This window comes from Pinus tabuliformis, chromosome 7 (genome assembly GCF_031772625.1).
Source record: "Pinus tabuliformis cultivar Carrire ecotype Pingquan chromosome 7, CPIR1, whole genome shotgun sequence".
NCBI classification, from domain to species: Eukaryota; Viridiplantae; Streptophyta; class Pinopsida; order Pinales; family Pinaceae; genus Pinus; species Pinus tabuliformis.
Genome location: NC_142293.1, coordinates 1,835,219,818 through 1,835,240,258, shown reverse-complemented (window position 1 = coordinate 1,835,240,258; position 20,441 = coordinate 1,835,219,818).

Below are 20,441 nucleotides of genomic sequence, written 5' to 3'. Positions count from 1 at the left end.
CAGCAATAACTTCTTATCTGCTGTTCTATACAAAGTTGGTGAAACATTTATTTCTCAGATGACTCAGCGCCTTAAATATTTTTTATTACTGTTTGTATATATTTGCCCCTCGCACAAGCTTGCAGGGGTTGTTGTTGATTGCTTTTGAAGAAGTTTCTTATGCTGTAATCTTTTCAGAGTTTAATAAAGGAAGTGATGGAATTTCTCAAGTTCTGAGTTGTTTGAATGCGTTCGTGGTGTTTGTTAAAGGTTGCAGGATCCCTGTGTATCTCACAATACAATAAGTTTTCTGTAACTCTCTTCGTTATGTGTTTCAATCTTTTACAATCCATATATGTTTCTAAGTTCTAAGTATTTAGCAGCAAAGAAAAAGAATAGCCTTCAGGATTTATTCATGAAATACCTTGAGCTCAATCTATGTTGTTAATGAATGTTTTCCTCAGTTATAATCTTGATAAGTGTAATTCTTAATTGCTACACTTTCAGAAAATATCTTTCACAGTGACCCTTGTTTCTGGAATTCAAGTTTGCTCCTTAGCAATATACTTCACTTTCACACCACCAGCTTAGGGGAGAATTCTTGATTGCTCTCCATTGGCTAATCATACATCATCACTTTGGCTTTAATTTTGTTTGTTGGGATACCCAATAGGCCCTGCAGTCTGAACATTCTCACTGAAGCATTTCAAACATTTCACAGCTCTAGACTCCATTGCCCAATGAATTACAACTGTCTGAGCACTACACCTTAAGCATTGAAAGACATCCTACAACCAAAACATAAACAAAACCAGAGCATAATAGCTAGCCTAAAATACTATCAAAACAGAGACATATCATAAAGAGAGAGCCCTCTCTGATTGCAATTTGGCTAGAAGCTGCAATCCAAAGATTGGTTAGTGGTTACCTCGGCCGTATTCCCTTGGGAGTCAAAGGGAACAACCTGGGTGTTAACAGGTGCTACGCAATAATGACTTCTCATTCGATTAAAATGAACATAGTCCTTGTCCACTAGGCCTGCATGGCTACACACATAAATGGTGCCAATGAAGGTGACATGATCTGGCTTCATGTTTTCTCATTCAATTTCATAGAAAATTGTGAGAGCTTCCATTCCATCCCCATGCATTCCATATCTCGCAATTGTATTTTTTTCTATTAATGGATTTTGAAGAATCACGTTCGTGAGTATTGATCAGTCATTTCAACTACATATGGAACTAACCAAGGTATGTTTTCTCTCTATTTTTTCCCCATATTTCAATGTTGCATCAAATTATTGTTGAAAAACTCATCAAGGAAAATGACTTGTAAGAGGCGGGAATGTAAGAGTTTGATTTGCATTAGGAAAAGGCACAACAAACACTTGGTCATAGGAAAAATTCAAATTGAGAGTTTTCCTTTTATTTTTTGATACATAATTTTTCATCTACCTATAAATTGAACTTGTGATATCTTACAGGTCAAAGACTGACCAGTGAGTACCTAACAAGTCTTACTCTGTTGCTGGTGACTTTAAAAAAAAATTGAGAATTTAGTTCAAAAAAGTTATGCTTCATATTGTTCTAAAACATTTAATTAACATTTTTCTTATTTATTTATCACAATATCTAATGTAGTCGTTATATTTTCTATACTATTGTTTCCTATACTACTGCCTTATGACATTTCCTTTGCAACATACGGTGCAATTGCTAGTTATAAAAATGATGTCACATAATGTTAAATTTGCTCAAAAACTCTAAATTAAAAAGTAAATGTGATTTTTTCATAGTACTGGATTGCACAAAAGTCTAAAGATACTTTTACAATGTGAACCAAAAGATCCTAATTTGCATGGAGATAAAGGATCTTTTTTCCTTAAGAAACATCATTATTTTGTTTTAAATAGAATAAGAGCTACGAAATAAATAATATAACTAAATTCATTTAAGTAATCAACAAATCAAAACTCTAAAACTATTCTTTTAAATGAATGAAGAAATATGGCTTTTAAAACCAAACAAGTCCCCAACTTGTGTGTACTCATATATTAAATCACATTATAAAATTAAAATAATTTAAGTAAAGTTAATACATGTGCTTTCATTATTAATTATCTCTTTAAAATGTACTAAGGGCCATGCAAATTTAAACAATTTAAGTGAATTAGATCAAGTACCAAAAAAGTGCTAAGATATTATTAAATTTAAGTGAATATATTCCTTTTTATTGTTAATTGTTTTGTTAAATGTATTAAGTTTTTTGTAATTTAAAATATAAATTATGCTAAAATTGTTTTTAAAGGTATATTTTACTACTAAATTTTATTCTTTGTCAAATATTGATTAAAATTCATTACCTATCATTTTTTATAAGTATATTCTATTAAATATATTTGTTCATGTATCTATTTCCCATCTGCATTGTCCCCTCCCATCAACACCAAGTATATTCTAATAAATCTATTTGTTCATGTGTCTATTTCCCATCTACATTGTCCCCTCCCATCAACACCCTATTTGTTTTCTTCCAACCTTCTTCACACCTTCTTCATATTATTTATAGTTGAAGGTTTATCCACAAAATATTATTATCATATAGAACATACATTTGTAGGCACGCACAATGATTCTGGGAACAAACTTATTTTTTAAATAAGTAAGCTTACCAACTCATTTAAAAGCATCCTAGCACAAGTAGCTAGTTTTGGTACATTCAATTTAGTAATACATCTACTTAATCAATAGTGGCATCAAGGGATTCATTAGTGCATTCATTAGAATAAACAATTGTAGTTTGTGTTGGTGCAATAGGTCTATCTTGATGGCTTGTTGCAGTTCATGTTGGAATTTCCTACAACTACCTACGACTGTCAAGATAAAAAGGATGGTGTGGTGTTGATGGGATCCTGTCATTACCTACTTGAGATAAATAGGCCCACGTTTTATCTCTTTGTTTTGCACCACTAATGAGATCACCTCTTCTCTATAAAGCTAATAGATCCAATACGTCAATTCAGCTGCATAAGCTCAATGATTTAGTGGTTTTAGATTAATTGATCTCCAATAGTTAGTTCAGGCATTAGGTCATAGGGTATGCATTATTTCAACTTAAAATTTCTACTTTTGAGTGTTATTACTTGTATTTTTTCATTGCAATACCTCATTTGACCCTTGCATGTTTATATATTTGAAATTATTTTCCCATTTCTAGGTTGTTTCCACTAGTGGCCAACTGCCTAGATTGTTATGTGTATAGTTTTCAAATCATTTTTTCAGGCATATAATTCATAATATAGCCCTCGCCTCTACTTCTACCTCTCTATGTCAGGTCTCTTTTCTACTACTTTCTTTACTGATGGTATTTTTCCCTGTCTAGCACAATTTAGGCTTCCTATGGTGAAGATTTTCATAAAGAGGTGGGGATTCATATCAACATTGGACATTTGGGTTTCATATATCACATTAGATTCTAATAATTCCAACCAATAAGGTGAAAATACAATCTAGATTTTCATGTATTCCATTTTTCTTAGAGGAGGAATGGCATTACAAAGAGGAATTAGAGGCTAGCAACACAATTGATTTTGGCATGTATGAGGAAATTCTTTTGCACTTTTATTCAAATTCAAATCAATAGAATGATTGGTACCTTCATAAAACATTTTGAGAACCTTCTCAAAAAATTTCCCATCACATGCTTTGAATCTTGTCAAAGATCCATAAAAGGGTAGAATAAGAATCATAATAAACTCTATGAATATAAACTTAATGAAATTGTAGAAATTAGTTGTTATTAGCAACATCTACATGAGGAAAATGTTTGAGAAAAATAAATTAAGGAATTTAATGAAGAAGCCTTGAGGGTTATCTCAATTAGTCAAGTTCTCGTTGTTAAGTACCTCGCCATTGGGAGGTCACAATGAAGTCAACCGTCAGAATTCAATAGTCAATGGTCAGAACAACCTTTTAAGAGCTTAGTCAATAACAATAAAAATCGACCTCAAATGTTGGTCAAAGTTAGCCCAAAATAATCCCAAAACAACCATTCAAACTCGGCCAAAGTCTGCACTTTCGTTTTTGGTCAAAGTTGTGGTTAGCCTTGTAGTCAACGCTAGTCAACTTGCACATTTCCTCGATCTTTGTGCCCTACAATGTGGCCCAGAGAAACAAAGATATTCCACCCAAAAACGTAGTCAAAGATGGTCAAACAATCCTTGGTCACAGTTGGTCAACACCCATAAACAATCATGCAATTCAACCCAACAAAAAATGACTTTTGTCCTTCGCACATGTGAGAGATACCTTGCAATTCTGGGTTGTACGAACCAATAGAATAAGGAGAGAGATGATATGTTATGAGTTAATGAGGTTACAAATGAGGAGGACTCAACTTGTATTTATATGCAAGTTGAGGGGTGCCATCTTATCCTTGAGATGTGTCATTTGACCCAAGGCTGACCTTGACAATTTTGTATTTGTGGGCTTGACCTCAAAAATTATCTTTTCCTTATCCAAATTGAGTGCTTCAAAAGTCAATGTTGGTCCTCTCGAAAAGAGGAATTCAATGTAATGGTTGGAATTTGTCACCGAGCTACCAAATTAACACTCCCTCTCAGCTTGGGAGAAATTCCAATTGAATCATGTGATCATTATTTGTATCTCATCATCATGTCACGTAGATCCCTCCTCGTCTCTCCTTGTCTCTGCTCATCTCATGTTGAACATTCTCTAATCTAAAGAAGAATATTTTCTACAGGGGAGCTCCAGTTACTACCCTGTCTCTATCACCATCAAGGAGACTCCACTACCACCCAAAATCATTATCATTTATTCCCCACTTAACTCCCTGGAAAATTAAATGGCATGTTGACGTAGACATTGAAGTGTGTATAGGTAGTCTGCAACAAGGACAAGCCCATGTTTTCCTTGTTCTTGTGAGACATGTTGAGAAATTCAACATGCAAGAGAGGGAAAAGAAAAAGGGATGTGAATAAGCTAGGAGAAAAAAAAGTGGAAAGGGTAGCGAATTGTTGGCATAACAAATTGCAGGAGGAGGGGGACTGCATTTTTTTGGCAAGAAATGATTAGGTGGGAAGGGTGCCCATGATTGTCTATTTTCCCCATGATGTTTATGAGTGGAAGTTGGGTTGTAGCATGAGAAAAACAAAGAGTAAAAAGAAGTGCACGCGCAAGAGAGGAGAGAGCTAAACGCAAGAAAATGCGCATAATACCCTGATGGTGATATTGGGACATCATTTCCTGTGTTTTTGGTGAGACCCAATCAGTGTATTGGCATTAATTTGACCAAGAAATCTTAACAAATTATATATTTACTTGGTTCTTGATCTGGGGCTAACAAAACACCCTTTAGAGTCATGTCAGGTTCCTGGAATAAGAGAACCTTTCCCGAATCTTGGTTAATTCCTTGTGATTGTTTCTATGAGTTTGAGGGAGTCACTATGGTATTCTTTGTATGGCAGAGGTTAATAAACCACTTGAACAGTTGACTCCTCCCCTTGAATACATGTCTGACTAATTTATGGTGTGAATAGCTTTGAGCACAAAACTATTCAGCCTCTGAATCCAGCTCGGGGGTGGTTAGCTACAAGAAATATTGTAGTGCAATTAGCCTACTATTGGGTGGAGAGTTGAAGTTCCTCCTATAGTTTCCAACCATTTAAATTAATTAGATAAGTGTACATTCTTTTATATATTTGTGCCATGGATGACTAATGACTAACCCTTGTAATGTTTATGTACGAATGTTTGAATGATTGTATAGTTGGTTGATAAGCTAACATGTGTATCTATGGTGAATATGAGTTGTTTGAGCTATGTGGTTGTAGCCTTATTAATTCATTGTGGGAGGTTTGATTTGTCTAGGCCTAGTGGTCTGAAGGAAATCAAGAATTCTCCTATTATTTCATACACTTTAAGTCATCTTTTGTTGTTATGAGTTGCACAACTACCTGTTATAACCATGTTTGTGGGTTGCCTCTTAAGTAGTCTAGTTTATATGTTGTGTGAGTGGACTTTCTCCAACTCTGGAAAAATTGTTGATATCTATGTATGTCCATGATGAATGCATATTGCTATGTTCTCATAGTTATGTGGGGCTCATGGATCTCTATGTTTGTTGATAGTTGCATGACATACAAAGTTTATTTACATGAATATGCATGGTTGTTCAATATGCTTTATCTAAATTGTTATGCATTGTTAATGAAAGAATATGTATTCATGTATATTTACTTTTGGGATGGTTTGTATGAATATACTCATGGCATGAGAGACTTGTAAATCCCTATAGTTTTTTATATGTTTCCTAATTTGAAAAATTATTACATGATTATGTATGATTGTCTAATGAACCCAATGAAATTTATATGATGTGTGAAATTCCATGGTTGGGTGCTATCGTTGACAAGGAGACTCTATTGTCTAAGAATTAATGAAGTTTTGTTGTTAAAGTGTTGTATGTTGCATGCTAGAAATTAGCATGGATTTATGTTGTACATGAATGATTTTTATTTATTTATTTTTTTCCCATTGACTTATTAGCAAATCCTAACCTCGAGGGTGTTAAGGAGAAATGACCCTGTGACCTCCCATTAGCGACGTGCTCTAATAACGGGAACTCGAACAATTGAGCTAACCCTCGAGGATTTGTTTATTTTATTTATATATACACTAACAATGAAATAATGTATGATATACTGGTGGATCTAATAATGTTGTTTGGGACCCATTCTATGGGTTAATACAATGTTGTTTTGTTTGAAATTACAGAGCAGTGTTAGTCATGGCTAGGCTTGCTCTCTTGTGTCTATTAGAAGGAATTTTGATAGCCTTATTACTCATGCTATGACTATGTAAAATATTTGGAATGTTAGTGGTGGAATGAAGATTTCATTTCTAGGGAAGTCAGTGTTCTAAGAAACACCTCGCTTGAAGGAGCACTTGGGAAAAATACATGCAAATCCCTTAAAATTTCTAAGTTGAATGTGGACGACCAATCTTGTATCTGATTTTGGATAAGTCCTTAACATGGTTTGTATCTAGTTCGGATGCACTTTATGTCCAATGGATGTATCTGGGAATCCAAACATCTAGTAATTTAGTGTTTTATGTGTTTCATGGAAGCACCAGATGGGAAATGGTTAGGATATTTCACAAAAATAAGGTGATATCTGGGGTGTGGCCCATCGAGGTCATCAAGGCTTGTAGTTGGATCTCATATGATATTCAGAATGGGCTCCACAAGGATTTGTTGGTGCAAGGTTGGATTGCTTTGTGAATTGAAGGATGTGTCTAGAGATACAAACATCTGGGAGAAACAACGTGGTGACATTCACATGGGAACTAGATACGTATTTCACCATATACATTCATAGGTAGCTAAGTTGAGGTGCATCTAGGGTGGGGCCCAATTTCGGGTATTCCATGTGGGGCTCGAATGAAAGGCAAAAGCCAGATATATGAGACTAATGAAAATAGTTTAAGTGTCATATGCACCAAATACAACAAATTAGCATATGCTTATAGGTGGTCTGGGTGCATCTAGGAATCTGAATGATTTGTTGTGTGGTAAATCATGGGTGGACTGTATTTATTTAAGAGCTAGATATAACATAGAACATTTGATTTACACAAGAAGGCTAGGCCCGATGGGGTCCACGTGTTAGGTGGTGTGGCAAGGAATTAAATGGACTTATCCACATCCACATTGGTGTTAAGGATTATGTGGAACCGCCTGGTGAGGAGGCAGGTGCCATGTGGGTTCCATGTGGAAAAACCTTGTTTACATGGTAAGGATTAAATGGCCAACCTTAAATGGGTATAAATTTGACCCGAACATCAAATCATGATAAAATTTATATCACCAAAAATATCTTGATGAGTTTCACATGATGTTATTGTCTAGAGTTAATTCCGTTAATTTTGGTGAAGAATGAAATTTTGTAATCCATTTCCATAGTGAGACCATGGAGGTTGGTCTAATTAAAAGTAACACCTCCCATCTAGCTAGGAAGTCAAAGAGGGTGGGAGGGAGCATTACACTAAACCTGAATAAAAACCAAAATAATTGTTTTCCTATGCTAGTTTTACCGCTATTTTTCAAGGTTTAATTTATAATAATATAACCTTCACCATTTTACATAATTGGTTCTTGAAATCTAATCCTATTATTTATTACTTATTAATTTTCAGAAATGGTTTACCTTGGTGATATCCACCTTTGTCATAATTTCTTCTAAATAAATTTAGTTTCATTTGTTCTTGAAACCCTCTTCACTTTTCAACTTCAAATTTTCTTCTTCAAATGCATATATTTGAAAACATATATTTTTTCTCTATGAACCATGTTACAACCTCATTTTCATAAATATTTTCAACTCTTAATTTCTTATATTTGTTCCCCAACTCCATCAAGAGTTATTGATCATGCATGGTACCAATTACAATGCTTTCCAATCTCTTGTCAATCATTCCCTTGTGTTGAAGGTGTTGGATATCACCAACATATAGGGGGTATCCCCGATGTGAAGTTCCAATTAGACCTCACACCAACTGGAGTAGGAGCCCCATCTAGACTATCAACTCGACCACCATAACTTAAGATTTTCCTTGGTTTCAATGGATAACATAAGAGATTAGACACATAACCTTTGAACAAACAAGTAAGTTTACATTGTGAAACACCTATTGCAATGTGTAAAAGATGCCTTCATGAGAGGGGAGGCAAGAGTGAGTCTCTAGAAGGAAAGTAGTAGTACTATTCTAAGAGGGGCACACGAGAGCAAGGAAAGATTCATTAGTTATTGAGTGAAGTAGTTCACATAGACACAACGATCATTAAAACAACTATAACACACATTTAGCGATATGAGTACCAAATCCAATTAAATAGTTCAATTTATTTAGTACATATGAACATAACATATACCGCAAACATCCAAATAATAGTCTTACCATATTCACGATACATGCATGAAAATGTGTTAGCTCAATGAGTTTCAATTATTAGGTGAAAGATCCAAGTACATTGTTATAATGGTGAGCCACTAGTTCCAGTAGTGGAACATTAAGTCACTTCTTGCTTCTCCAAAAGAATGAACTTTTCTCTTATGCCAAGCTAAAGAAGCCAAGGCTAGCTCTCCAAATTCTAAGCCCCCAAAAATCCCTTTACTTGAGTTATGAGGTTTCTTTTATAACAAGAGGAATAACCTTTCATATCCCCTATGACTCTTGAGCTACCCTCATGACTCTTGGACTCCTAAATGACCTTTGAACTTATATTAGACTCTTTTGTCCACATGTGACTTTACATATTCCACATATGACTATTGGACTTTCACTCTTTTACATTTTGTCATTTTCTTGAAAATACATATTTACATTCCACATAATGATGTGGCAGGACACATTGACACATATGACATTGTGATGACTCTTGTACAAGCCATGACTTGGCATTGATGACATGGAACTTCATGATGATGTGGCAATACCAAGTTCTCTCTGTGCTGCTATGTATTTGACTTCTTCATGATAGATATGATCAACACTTCATCTTCATGAAATATCTTCTTTGTTATTCATTTTCACCCTCCAAAAGGTCTTAGATCAACATCGAGACCTTCTGAGTTATCATGTAATGTAATGTCTTCATTCTATCATGATCCAGGATCTCTTCATGTCTTCATGATGGTTCTTCTCTGTGTTCCTTCTCTGCAAGTGCTCCTTTATGTCTTCTCCTTGTCATCTTCCTTGAGCATCACCTTGCCTTGTTGGGTAGGTACACCTGTCAATGAAGTTCACTCATGGAAAGGAAAAATTAGTATTGAAATCATCTATTCTATCCCTACCTTTCTCATGGAAGAATTTTCTTGTGATAAGCCCGTGAAAGGACTAAAAAGGAAGGGCTTGATGAGGAGGGCACAATTGAGCTCAATAGTTGCTTAGGAAAGCACCATTGTTCACTAAAACTATGCCATGTGCTATGAGGAGGGGCTATTTAGGGTCCAGCTCAATGGGAAAGTACAAGGGATATAGGTGATGGGCTTGATGACTAATACTGCACCATGCGCTAGGCTCAAAGGAATAGGATATAGTGAGAGCATAGTTTAACTTGACAGTGAGCAAGGGATGACCCCATTTCTCACTAAAACTACACCATGTGCTGAGGAGGCAAGGAAAGACAAGTCTGGGAACAATGAGGAAGCTTAGTGTACAAGGGTTGAGGGCTTGTTGACTAAAACTACACCATGCACTATAAATAAGAGGCATGCTTAAGGGAGGACACAATTTTCTTCAACAATGATCCACAGGAAGCTCCATTGTCCACTAAAATTGTGCCATGCATTGGGAAGACAGGTAGGATTAAGGGAAGGCACAGTTTTCTTCAACAGTAGTTGATTGTTAACTAAAAGTGTGCCCTACGCCCTAGGCTACCACAATTTTCTTCAATAATGGCTGATTGTTCATTAAAAGTGAGCCTTGTGCTCAAGAAGGCTCACTAGAAGAGGAAATTTCACATTTGACTAAGGCAAGCAGGAGAAGGCTAGGTCAATTTATCTTGAAGGTGTTGAATATTCAACCATAGGAGATGAACTTAAGAAACACTCAATGGACAAGTCTAGGAGGTAGAAATCTCATCAATAGGGTTTATGAATAGGCAGTGCTCAACACATAGAGAAGGATTGAAATTTTCATAACTTGCACTAGGCAGGAGGACCAAGAAGAGCTCCAAAATTGTTAAGTGTGGGACCAATAGAGTGAGAGAGGGAAATTCATATGAATGAGACTCAAACATGGATCACACACATGAATTCCATTGATACAAGCCATGAAAATGCATAGGACTCATGAACAACGATCACACCTTGAAATGACATCAAAGCGACACTTATATCTAAGTGCGACGGTTAAAATGCCACATTGTGACACTTAGAATACAAGTTGCAACACAAGTGTCGATTGTGACCAGAAAGTGTGTTAAGCTTTAATAATGTGTCTAGCGCATATTCTTATGATATATAGGATCATCTAATGCAGAAGAGTGTGCTAGAGCTACCTCTAATTATGTGCAAAGGTGCAACACATAAAGGAGTGGTAATAGTTAGAATCGACAATTGTGAACGTAAGAAAACATGAAATTGACATTCAAAGCATGAAAGCATGCAAAAATGACAGTTGCGAACATACAAGCGACACTTGTGAAAAAAAAGGTGTGCAAAAGTGAAAATTGAGAAAACTCACTGAAATAGAAGTACAATCACAACCAAAGTGAGAAGGAGACTGTCAAATGAAAGTGTGCACCGACTATCTATTATTTGGGCTTGTATAAGAAAGGCGTGATCATGCATTTATCAAAGACTAAACATGTGTGATGAGCCTCGGTATTGCAACAAGAATGTTGCAACTCCCAAGGTTACCAACTCTAATTATCAACTTGGGGTTCGTACAAAATTAAGAGGTATCGACACTATATGTGCAACATACAATGTGTCCTTCCTTCACTACCATGATGTAATGGAGTGCATGTAATGAAATCAAATCCTAAACTAATTGTAGAAAATGAAATGCTCGAAATGGAAACTTTAAACTATTGCAAGAAAGAAAATACAAGGAAAGAAACCTAATCTAATTGCATAAAGTAAAGATCATGAACTAAATATCAACCATTACATTTCAAATAGTTTATATCCATTAACAAAGTTCATTGGATGTGGCAATCATCATTGTATTATCTATTTCATAAATCTATCCATTAGCCCAAATCACTGAAATGTTTTGCATGGGTAAAGAGGTGAGTAATAAGTGGTCTTTAGTCTTCCCTTATCATTTATTTAGAGACTAGGCAACATTATTTAACCCTAAGGAACCAAAGCCAATCTTTTTGAGAAAATATGGGCAAGTATAGACACGCTGGAAGAGTACTACAGGAAACAACAAATTTACTACAAGAAACTATAATTCACCGAATGACCAAGAAAATCAAATCCAAATTAGGTGGGACAAATTTTTTAATTGACTAGGATGTCTTAGGTCTCCATTCCAAGTGGAACCACTCAAAAATACCTCTGTTAACCCATGCTAAAAAATAGCAGAAAAATGCTAGTCTAAAATCTAGAAATTCGAGAACTAGTGAGCTAGTAAATCTATCAAATGCCTAACCTAATAAAGTGCAAATGAAATGGGGTGATTTTTTTTATTAACTATAATTTTTTATGATATAATGGAAGTGAAATCAAATCCATTAAAGCTCGTTATCATGCTCTAAAAATAGCAGAAAATTAATGTTATTTGCCACAAGGGACTTCTAGAAATCTAGATTTGGGAATAAGCAAGCTAGTTCAAGTAGTTCAGTGATTACTATGACCTTCCAAAATTTTTCCAAGGATGAAATGATACTTGTGATCCTAAAAAATAACTTACTTCAAGCATTTAACCCAATACTACAATAGGAAATCATCAATACTAAATGCATAAATAAATAAAAAAACAAGAAAAAGAGATGCATGTGAATAAGAAGTGAAAAGAAGAAAAGTAAATGATACAAAAGGGCTCTGAGGTTCCTAGGACATCCAAGCCCAAGGAAACTTAGAGTCCTATGAAGGAAACCAAGATTCAGAAGCTGAACATGGCACCAACCTTCATTATTTTCATCAATACAATTGCATCCCTGCAAGAAATGAAAGTGGAGCTGCAAAAATACAAGTTCTCTCCACAAGAAGACTAAGAAAAATCCACTCCTAGAGGAAAATTCACCTTGGTACTTATAAAAAATGATTAGGAATCATTCCCCATGAAATTAGGAAGCTTGCCCACCAAAATCCATTGATTAGTGGATCTGGTTCCCAATACTAGGAATCTGCATTAAATGGAAAGGAACATGTTCCTAGATTTTCTCAATCATTGGAGCTCCACAATCTGTGCCATAATTCCAAAATATCTTGTTGATTTATTATTTAATATTGATCCTCCTATAGTAGGGAGTAGGTCCCTAGATTATCTCCTCCTCCAAATCTCCATAATTTTCCCAATATTCTCATAATATTCCACAAAATAAATAATATGAGGCACAAATATGAAATTATTCATAAACCTTCGTAATGAACACTTAAAGTTAAAAATACATTATTTAATGCAAAAGAAAGGTTTAATGTGTTGATGTATGGTTAGATGGGCCTTAATTTATGTCTAATTTAGAGGCATGGGCCTTAATTTATGTCTAATTTAAAGGCCCAGCATATCCCTCTGTTGAAAGTGTTCCTCATCCTATGAGAAACTTAGTGACCTCAATGTGCCTAATTCATGGCCCTATTGGCCTCTCTGTTGTGCATTCCTCGGTCACTTCTCTTTAGAATCTTGGTTGTAATTTCTGCAAGGACAAGCACAAAAATGTAGTTGTTCTTTTCATGATTGTTTAATAGTCTTTCAAGCAAAACAAAAAAACATAACTTTCCTCTTTGCAAGTGAACTTTGTTGGCTTGTAGATCCATTTCATTCATATCCTCTCCCTTGAAACCTTCATTCCATTTTCACTCATTTTTCCAAAATTGTTTGTGCATAGAAAAAATTACAGTGTTTCTTGAGACCATTAGCCTGCCTTCTTCCCCTTATTCAAGATGGGTTCTTGAATATTTTTCAGTTTGGCAAGGTCTTCCACATCCTTTTCCACCCTTCTGATACCTTTTTCCACCATTTGGATAGCTCTGAAACCTTCAAAACGCCTTTAGGTGAGAACTAGGGCATCCTATAGTAATTCCTGTAGTAACTACATGAAACCTTGTAGCAGCCTGTAGTAACTACAAGAAATCTTGTAGTAGCCTGTTTAAACATGTTTTGAGCAGAAATGATGGTTTGAGCTTAAGGTAGACCCTCAACTTTACTTCCATGTCTTTCTCTTTTTTCTATAACATCTTTTATGCCTTTGACAAAATCTCTAAAGAGATTGGAGACCTCTTGGAAAAGCTCTTTTCATCACTGCAATTTGAGTTCTATTTTGATGGTGAATGCCTTCTTGCCTTTTGTTGCCTTCTTCTTCTCTTTTGTGGCCTAGATGATTTCCTAATCACCTTGGAGTTCTCTGTTTTGATTAGGTCTCTCTTAGCCAATGCCATTTTGGGTTTTAGCACAATTTGTTCATTTCTTCCTTCTTGTAGCAACATTTTATCTTCCTGTTCCAGTCATTCCTTCTCTTTGAGGGTCTTCTAACTATATGGGAGTGATGCGAAATTATGTATAGGGGTTGGAGGATGATTCTAGGGCTCAAAGGGAGTAGTGTAGCTTTGTGAAAATGGAGAGGATGTGCTCCGTGTGTTTTTTCAAGAAATGTTTAGGGTGAGATAGAGTGTAGGGTTTGTTCTTGAAAAATATTAATTTTTTCTTATGAAATGGGATGGATGAATGATGGATAGATAGTGGATATGAAGTGGATGGAGGGCTTGGAGTGTTGTGGTGACTTGGCCTTTGCAAAAATTTCTTCTTTTAACTGTTATCCCCATTCCTCGAAATCATCACCCTTCCTAATTTGGATTTTCCACATTGCAAAAGTGAAGGAGTGCACTGAAATTAACTAGTTGAAGGTGGTCGAGACCATTGACCCATCCTTAGCTTATAAAACCTCATCTCTCATGCATTGACAATAAATTTCTAACTATAATATACTCAAGAGAAGAGATCACGAATATTGCATACATGTACCTACCTGATAGTTGTTGAAGAGGCATGCATGTTGTTGTTGAGTTGATGATTGATCCATGGTCCTTTGGAGGTGATAATTTCCTTTGTTTTCTTCGGCACAGTCTTCATAGCTTGGTGATTCTAAACCTTTGTCTTCCAATTACCATGAGCAAGCTATCTTAGTCAAACCCGACCTTCTGGGAGTGTTGGGTTTGTCCATGGGTGATGTTCACCTTCCCTATACCTTATTCCATCATTAAACACCTTTCCCACACTTTATTTCACCTTTCATACCTTCCTATAGATTTCAACTTGTTTCCTCTAGTAAACTAGGACATCCTATAGTACTACAGGGAACCCTGTAGCAGCTTGTTTAAACCCATATCTCCCAAATGGTATACTGGATTGACCTAGAATTTTCTTAGCATGTTGCCATCATCCTCATGCACTTCCTCATAAAAAAATATTGGCCAATGGATGTACAAATCATGAGAAAAATTAAAAATGGTTGAAGTTGATGGAGGCCGATTTCTTGGAAATCGTGCACTGGAATTTGCTGAAATTGCTTGGGCATGTTACCATCATCCATTTGCATCTCCCCATGAAACAAATTTGTAAATGGATCCACGAATATCGAGAAAATTCAAACATGGATGTAGGTGATGGAGGCAAATTTCTCGAAAACTTTGCACTAGAATTTTCGAAAATCGCTTGAGCATGTTACCATCATCCATATGCATCTCCACCTAAAAAAGCTTGGCAAATGGATGCATGGTCTTCAAGATATGACAAAAATAATTTATGCTCTATGTATTTATGTTTCCTGTAGCAAAACAAAGCATTCCTATAGTATTTTAGGACAACAAGGAAAATGAGTGGTAAAATCTTGGGAATGATGAGTGGATGGTGGAAATAGATGAGGGTGATGGATTGACATGACCTTGGTCCTGTTGGAGAATTTGAGAAAAGGAGGAGAAAGTCAAAATTTGACTTCTTTTGACTAGGCTTGTGATCAACTTTTCTTTTGGTGGCTAACTTGTTTTTGTTGCTTGCAGAGGTTGGAGAACACTTGCATTCATGAGAGAGAGATACATGGAGCAAATATTTTTATTTTTTACTCTTTTTTCTTCTAGGTCTACTAGCTGCCTCAATGAGGTTTTCAACTAGTAGGTCTGCCTAGGTGCCTCAAAGGAGGTTTTCACCTAGGATCTTTTCTTTTTTCTCATTTTTCTTTTTTTCCAACCCATTGACCACCTCATGGAGGTTTTCAATCAATGAGCCAATCCTAGGGCCTCAAATGAGGGTTTCACCTGAGATTTTTATTTTTTCTCTTATTTTTCATTTTTTATTTCTTTTCCTATCCTACTCTACTTGAAAAAACAAAATCATTTTCAAGTGTAGGAATACTTCCAATGGAGCCATGTGCACATCAAGATGACAGATAAACTGATGTGTAGGCTTGCAATATATGATTTGACATGTACCTGAATTTCAGAGACCAAATGCTTTGACTTTGAAAATATCAAGCATAGTTGAAGAAGAGAGTGATGCTCCATCTTGTTGATTTTCTAGAACCAAACCTCAATATAACTTTGATGCCCTTGGTTTGCTTGCTTATCTAGATCATTCTTCATGTCTTCTTCTACCATGACCTTAAAATATTCCACTTTTTACTGATTTTTCTCTTGAATACATGGAGGATTTTATCGTAACCATGAGGGAGCTTTCTCCAACTTTGATTTTGATGTCTTCTCTTCATAAAGTGAAACCTATGATTCTTTGGTCTTCTCATTTGAATCTTATTTTTTTGCATGTTTTCCTTCAATGGCATCAAGAGAATCTATTTTTTTGTAATATTATTCCTGAGTTGATATGAATATCATTGAGTATCAAGAGGAGATATTTGGAAGTCTTGTACCTCAGCATTGTAAGTGGGCTGAGCTACTTCGTTGTGTGGTTTTGGAAATGGTGGTGTTATAGCTCCAAATCTCACTCTTATGGTTTGTGATGCTGCACTCATGGCCTAGGGCAACCCCTCCTTCCAGACCTGGTCTAAGGGAAAAATCTCAGCATAATAATCTTGCTCTTCTTTTTCTCTCCCCTTTGGCCTTCCCTTTGATGTCTTTTTATACCATCTCCAAAGTAGTTTTTTAGTTAGGAGTTGGTTGGGAACAGTTAGGCCACGGGCACTAACAGGTGATCAAGCAGGTAAAACCCGCGATCTCCGCCCGAAAATGAGGAATTTATTATTTTTTTAAGTGTTTTAATAGATACACGCGGGTTGGGTAAGACAAACCCGCGTGTACACGCATTTAACTCAGGGAAATGTCGCGTATAGGGAATAAAACACTGTTTTTTAAATTTTAGGACCAGGTCTGGGAGGAGGGTTTGCCCTAGGCCATGAGTGCAGCATCACAAACCATAAGAGTGAGATTTGGAGCTATAACAAACGATCAGGGGCAATTACAAAGGAATCGGGGCATCCTTCAGGAAAAACCCAAAAACGGAACAAAATTCCAACACACGGAGTTTTACCAGAAATACATTATCAGGTGCGAAATCTAGACTTCAAACATTATAGAATCACCACTATAAACCCTATTGGGTCCACCTTTAGTAGGCATATCGCATCGCATAGGCGGGAGGTCTAAAAACCTTAATACACGGGAATACATTGAAATCTCGAAAAACTGTATTTCAAATTTCATGTAATCGGGTCTATAATCCTGTCAGGTCCGGCCCTTTATCGCTTATTGCAGTCACATTGGCCCCGGCATCGGGGATCACTGATCAAATCCTGACCGTTGATCCCTTTTCCTGATCCGACGGCTAAGATCGCACATCGCTATCGGCATATCGCATTCGTTATGGCCTAGGGGTTCTTCCTTTATACCGTGACATATGCTGATGTCGATCCACCAATGTTGATATCGCAATCGCTCCATCGCATATCGCATATCGCCCAGTCACATGTCGCTATGCCTGGGGTCCCAATATCAGGCGAAGGCCTACCATTGATGCGATAAGTCAGAGGTCACAGTCGGGGGTTCCTTCCACCCTTGCCTTAAGTTCTCCGCTTAACCCTTCCGATGCGATTTTCCTTTATAAGGCCTTTTCTGCCATTTTTGGAAGAATTTGCCTCCTTTTCAAAGGAACAAAGGCAAGCTTCTTTTTGCGATAACTTCATCATCCGAAGCCCATTTTAGCCCATTCAAGTTGCAGTAGATTCAGAATGAAAGGATTCCTGCAATGGGACTATTTCTAGGAGCATCCTTGGACTTTCATTTTCCTCTGTGAGGAACACTTTAGACTTAGAAGTCTATCCAAGATCCATTTTGGATCACGCCTACCCACTAAAATAACTTTTGGTCTCCAAAAGACTGATATACTGATCTAAACAGTAAAAGAGAGTACCTCACCCTCTTCTTTCAGCCTCCATACACTTGCCTTTGCATAGTGCCTCTGAACCAAAGCCTTTGACCACTTTCCTTCCTGGATGTGCTAGTCCTCCTAGGAAGAGTTGTCTTCCTCCTGACTTCATGCAAAACTCCTATTGAGAAGGTTGCAGAAGGTAGTTTGAACTTCTTTGCCTTGATCATTGATCTAAGGTGGCTCAAACAAATGTGAAGTACATCTGCTTCACAAAATTATCATTTGTACCTGTTTGACAAGTTGTCAACAACAACAAAAATACAGACAACAACTGGATGGCCTAAACTCCTGCTTCAACAAAAGAAATAGATTTCACAGCTTGTGAACACCTCCATGTCTTACATCTACATACAAATGATGGACTAGATAACAAGCCCACAAAACATGCCTTTGAAACAAATGACCCTTCAAGTCAAGCATGTAGAAAAAGACCATTAGGACTCTTTTTCAAAAGATGAAGCACTTCATCATTATCTCCATCTTGGAGACCAAGTTAACTTTTCCCAAGTCAACATTACATGCATGTTACAACAAAGCAATCATCCCTTCAAGTTAATCACACACACGTGTTTGAAAACAAGGAATCATCAGCATCCCTGTGTTCATGCACCTCAAGCTCATGCATGCATTTCATCTTTCAACTTTCGCTTAAGCACATTGTACTTTTGAAGCTGAAATGAAATATAATGTTGCAACAATAAATTGAGTCTCATACTCAACTTTTTCCATTCACCTTCTTGGTAAAAACCTTCAACTTGCATTCCATTAACAAAGAAATGCAAATATATGCATCAATAGACACGTAATCTTAATTGGATAAGAACTCTAACCATTTCTTACCAATCCATTTCAAAGGTGCTACCTTTGTCTGCACTTCAACATCAACATGTGAATCATCCTGAAACACATCAATCATGGAAAATTCCTTTCTATTCCTGCCATCTTCTCTTTCCACCTTCTTCAACTTTTGTGGAAGTATTGTTGGATTCAGAGTCCAACACTTTTCAACAAGATGTCCTTTCTTATGGCAGTAAGTGCAACACATGCACATCCTCTTAACAGCATGATTTGCCTTGTCCAATTGACCTTTGGCTTCTTGCTTCCTTTCCTTCAAAAGTTTCCTGCATGTGGTTATCCTCTTCCAACATCTAGAAACATGATGGTTATCCAAACCACAAAAGGAACATGCAATTCTTTTCCCATACTTATGTGGAAATTTATCATGCTTTGCAAAATCAAAAGGAATATGATTAGAACCAGATTTATACCTTTCTCTTTCACCTTTATTGCCTTCATGAGGAGGGAATCAAACGAAGAAGTGGTTCCCTTTGGAAAACCATCAATCTCTTCAAGGCTTTCAGAGTTTCCACAACTCCCTGGTTCAAGTGTATGCTTCTAAACACCTCTATCCTGCAAATGATGTTTCAAGCTATTGCATTCCTCTTGAATACAATATTTACACTTTTGAGGTAGAAGACCTGAAATGAAACTCCTTCTTGGGACTGTTTCAATGGCCTTCATGGCAGCTTTGGAACTTCCTCCATAAGACTGTCCATATCCAAGACCCAAATACTTAGGCATTTCCTCAACCATTATTGGCTCAACAATACCTTGTGCATGTTTACCCAAGCCTTTTCCCCCATAGCCCATCTTGGACATTAGCTTGGAATCTATGCCTCTAGTATGCTTTTCAAAAGAACCAATATAAGCATTCTTAGAAGAATTTGAAGACAAACTGGAATGGTTTACCTCTTCTTCAAGATGATACTTGAATAAGGCTTCTTTGGCAACAAAGAGCTGTGTCTCCAGCTCATGCATCCTTTTCAGGTTCATATTTGCAATATGAAGTTGCCTCTCCATTTCCTGCAATTTGTCAGAAAGCATCTGCTTCTCTTCCTCCACGAAATTCAACTGCTCTCTAAGAATTTTGCTCTTCCTTCCATCCTCATACATTTCTCTCACCTTGTCCGTCATGACAAACAAGTCTTGCTTCATGTCTCCATCAAAGAATCTTGTGATGAAGGAGGAATTTGAGGACCCACTTGTAGAAGTTGTCATTATGCAAATGAACAAAAGAACTTATAACAAGATTAACAAAGAGCTTATTCAAGCAACCTTTTGCAACAAACCTCTTACGCTTCAAGGATTGCCTTGAGGTCCTTTGGGATAAGAAGAATGCCTTCAGCCCTTCTTCCTTCTTGTCCTTCCTAGACGGAGCTATCAATAGCTTTCCCTTCACCTCTGTAAACTCAAACATTAGTCAGTCTACAAACAAGCATACAATCAATCCTTGACTACCCAAACACCTTTCAGAAAAGCAATCCTTGGCTATGT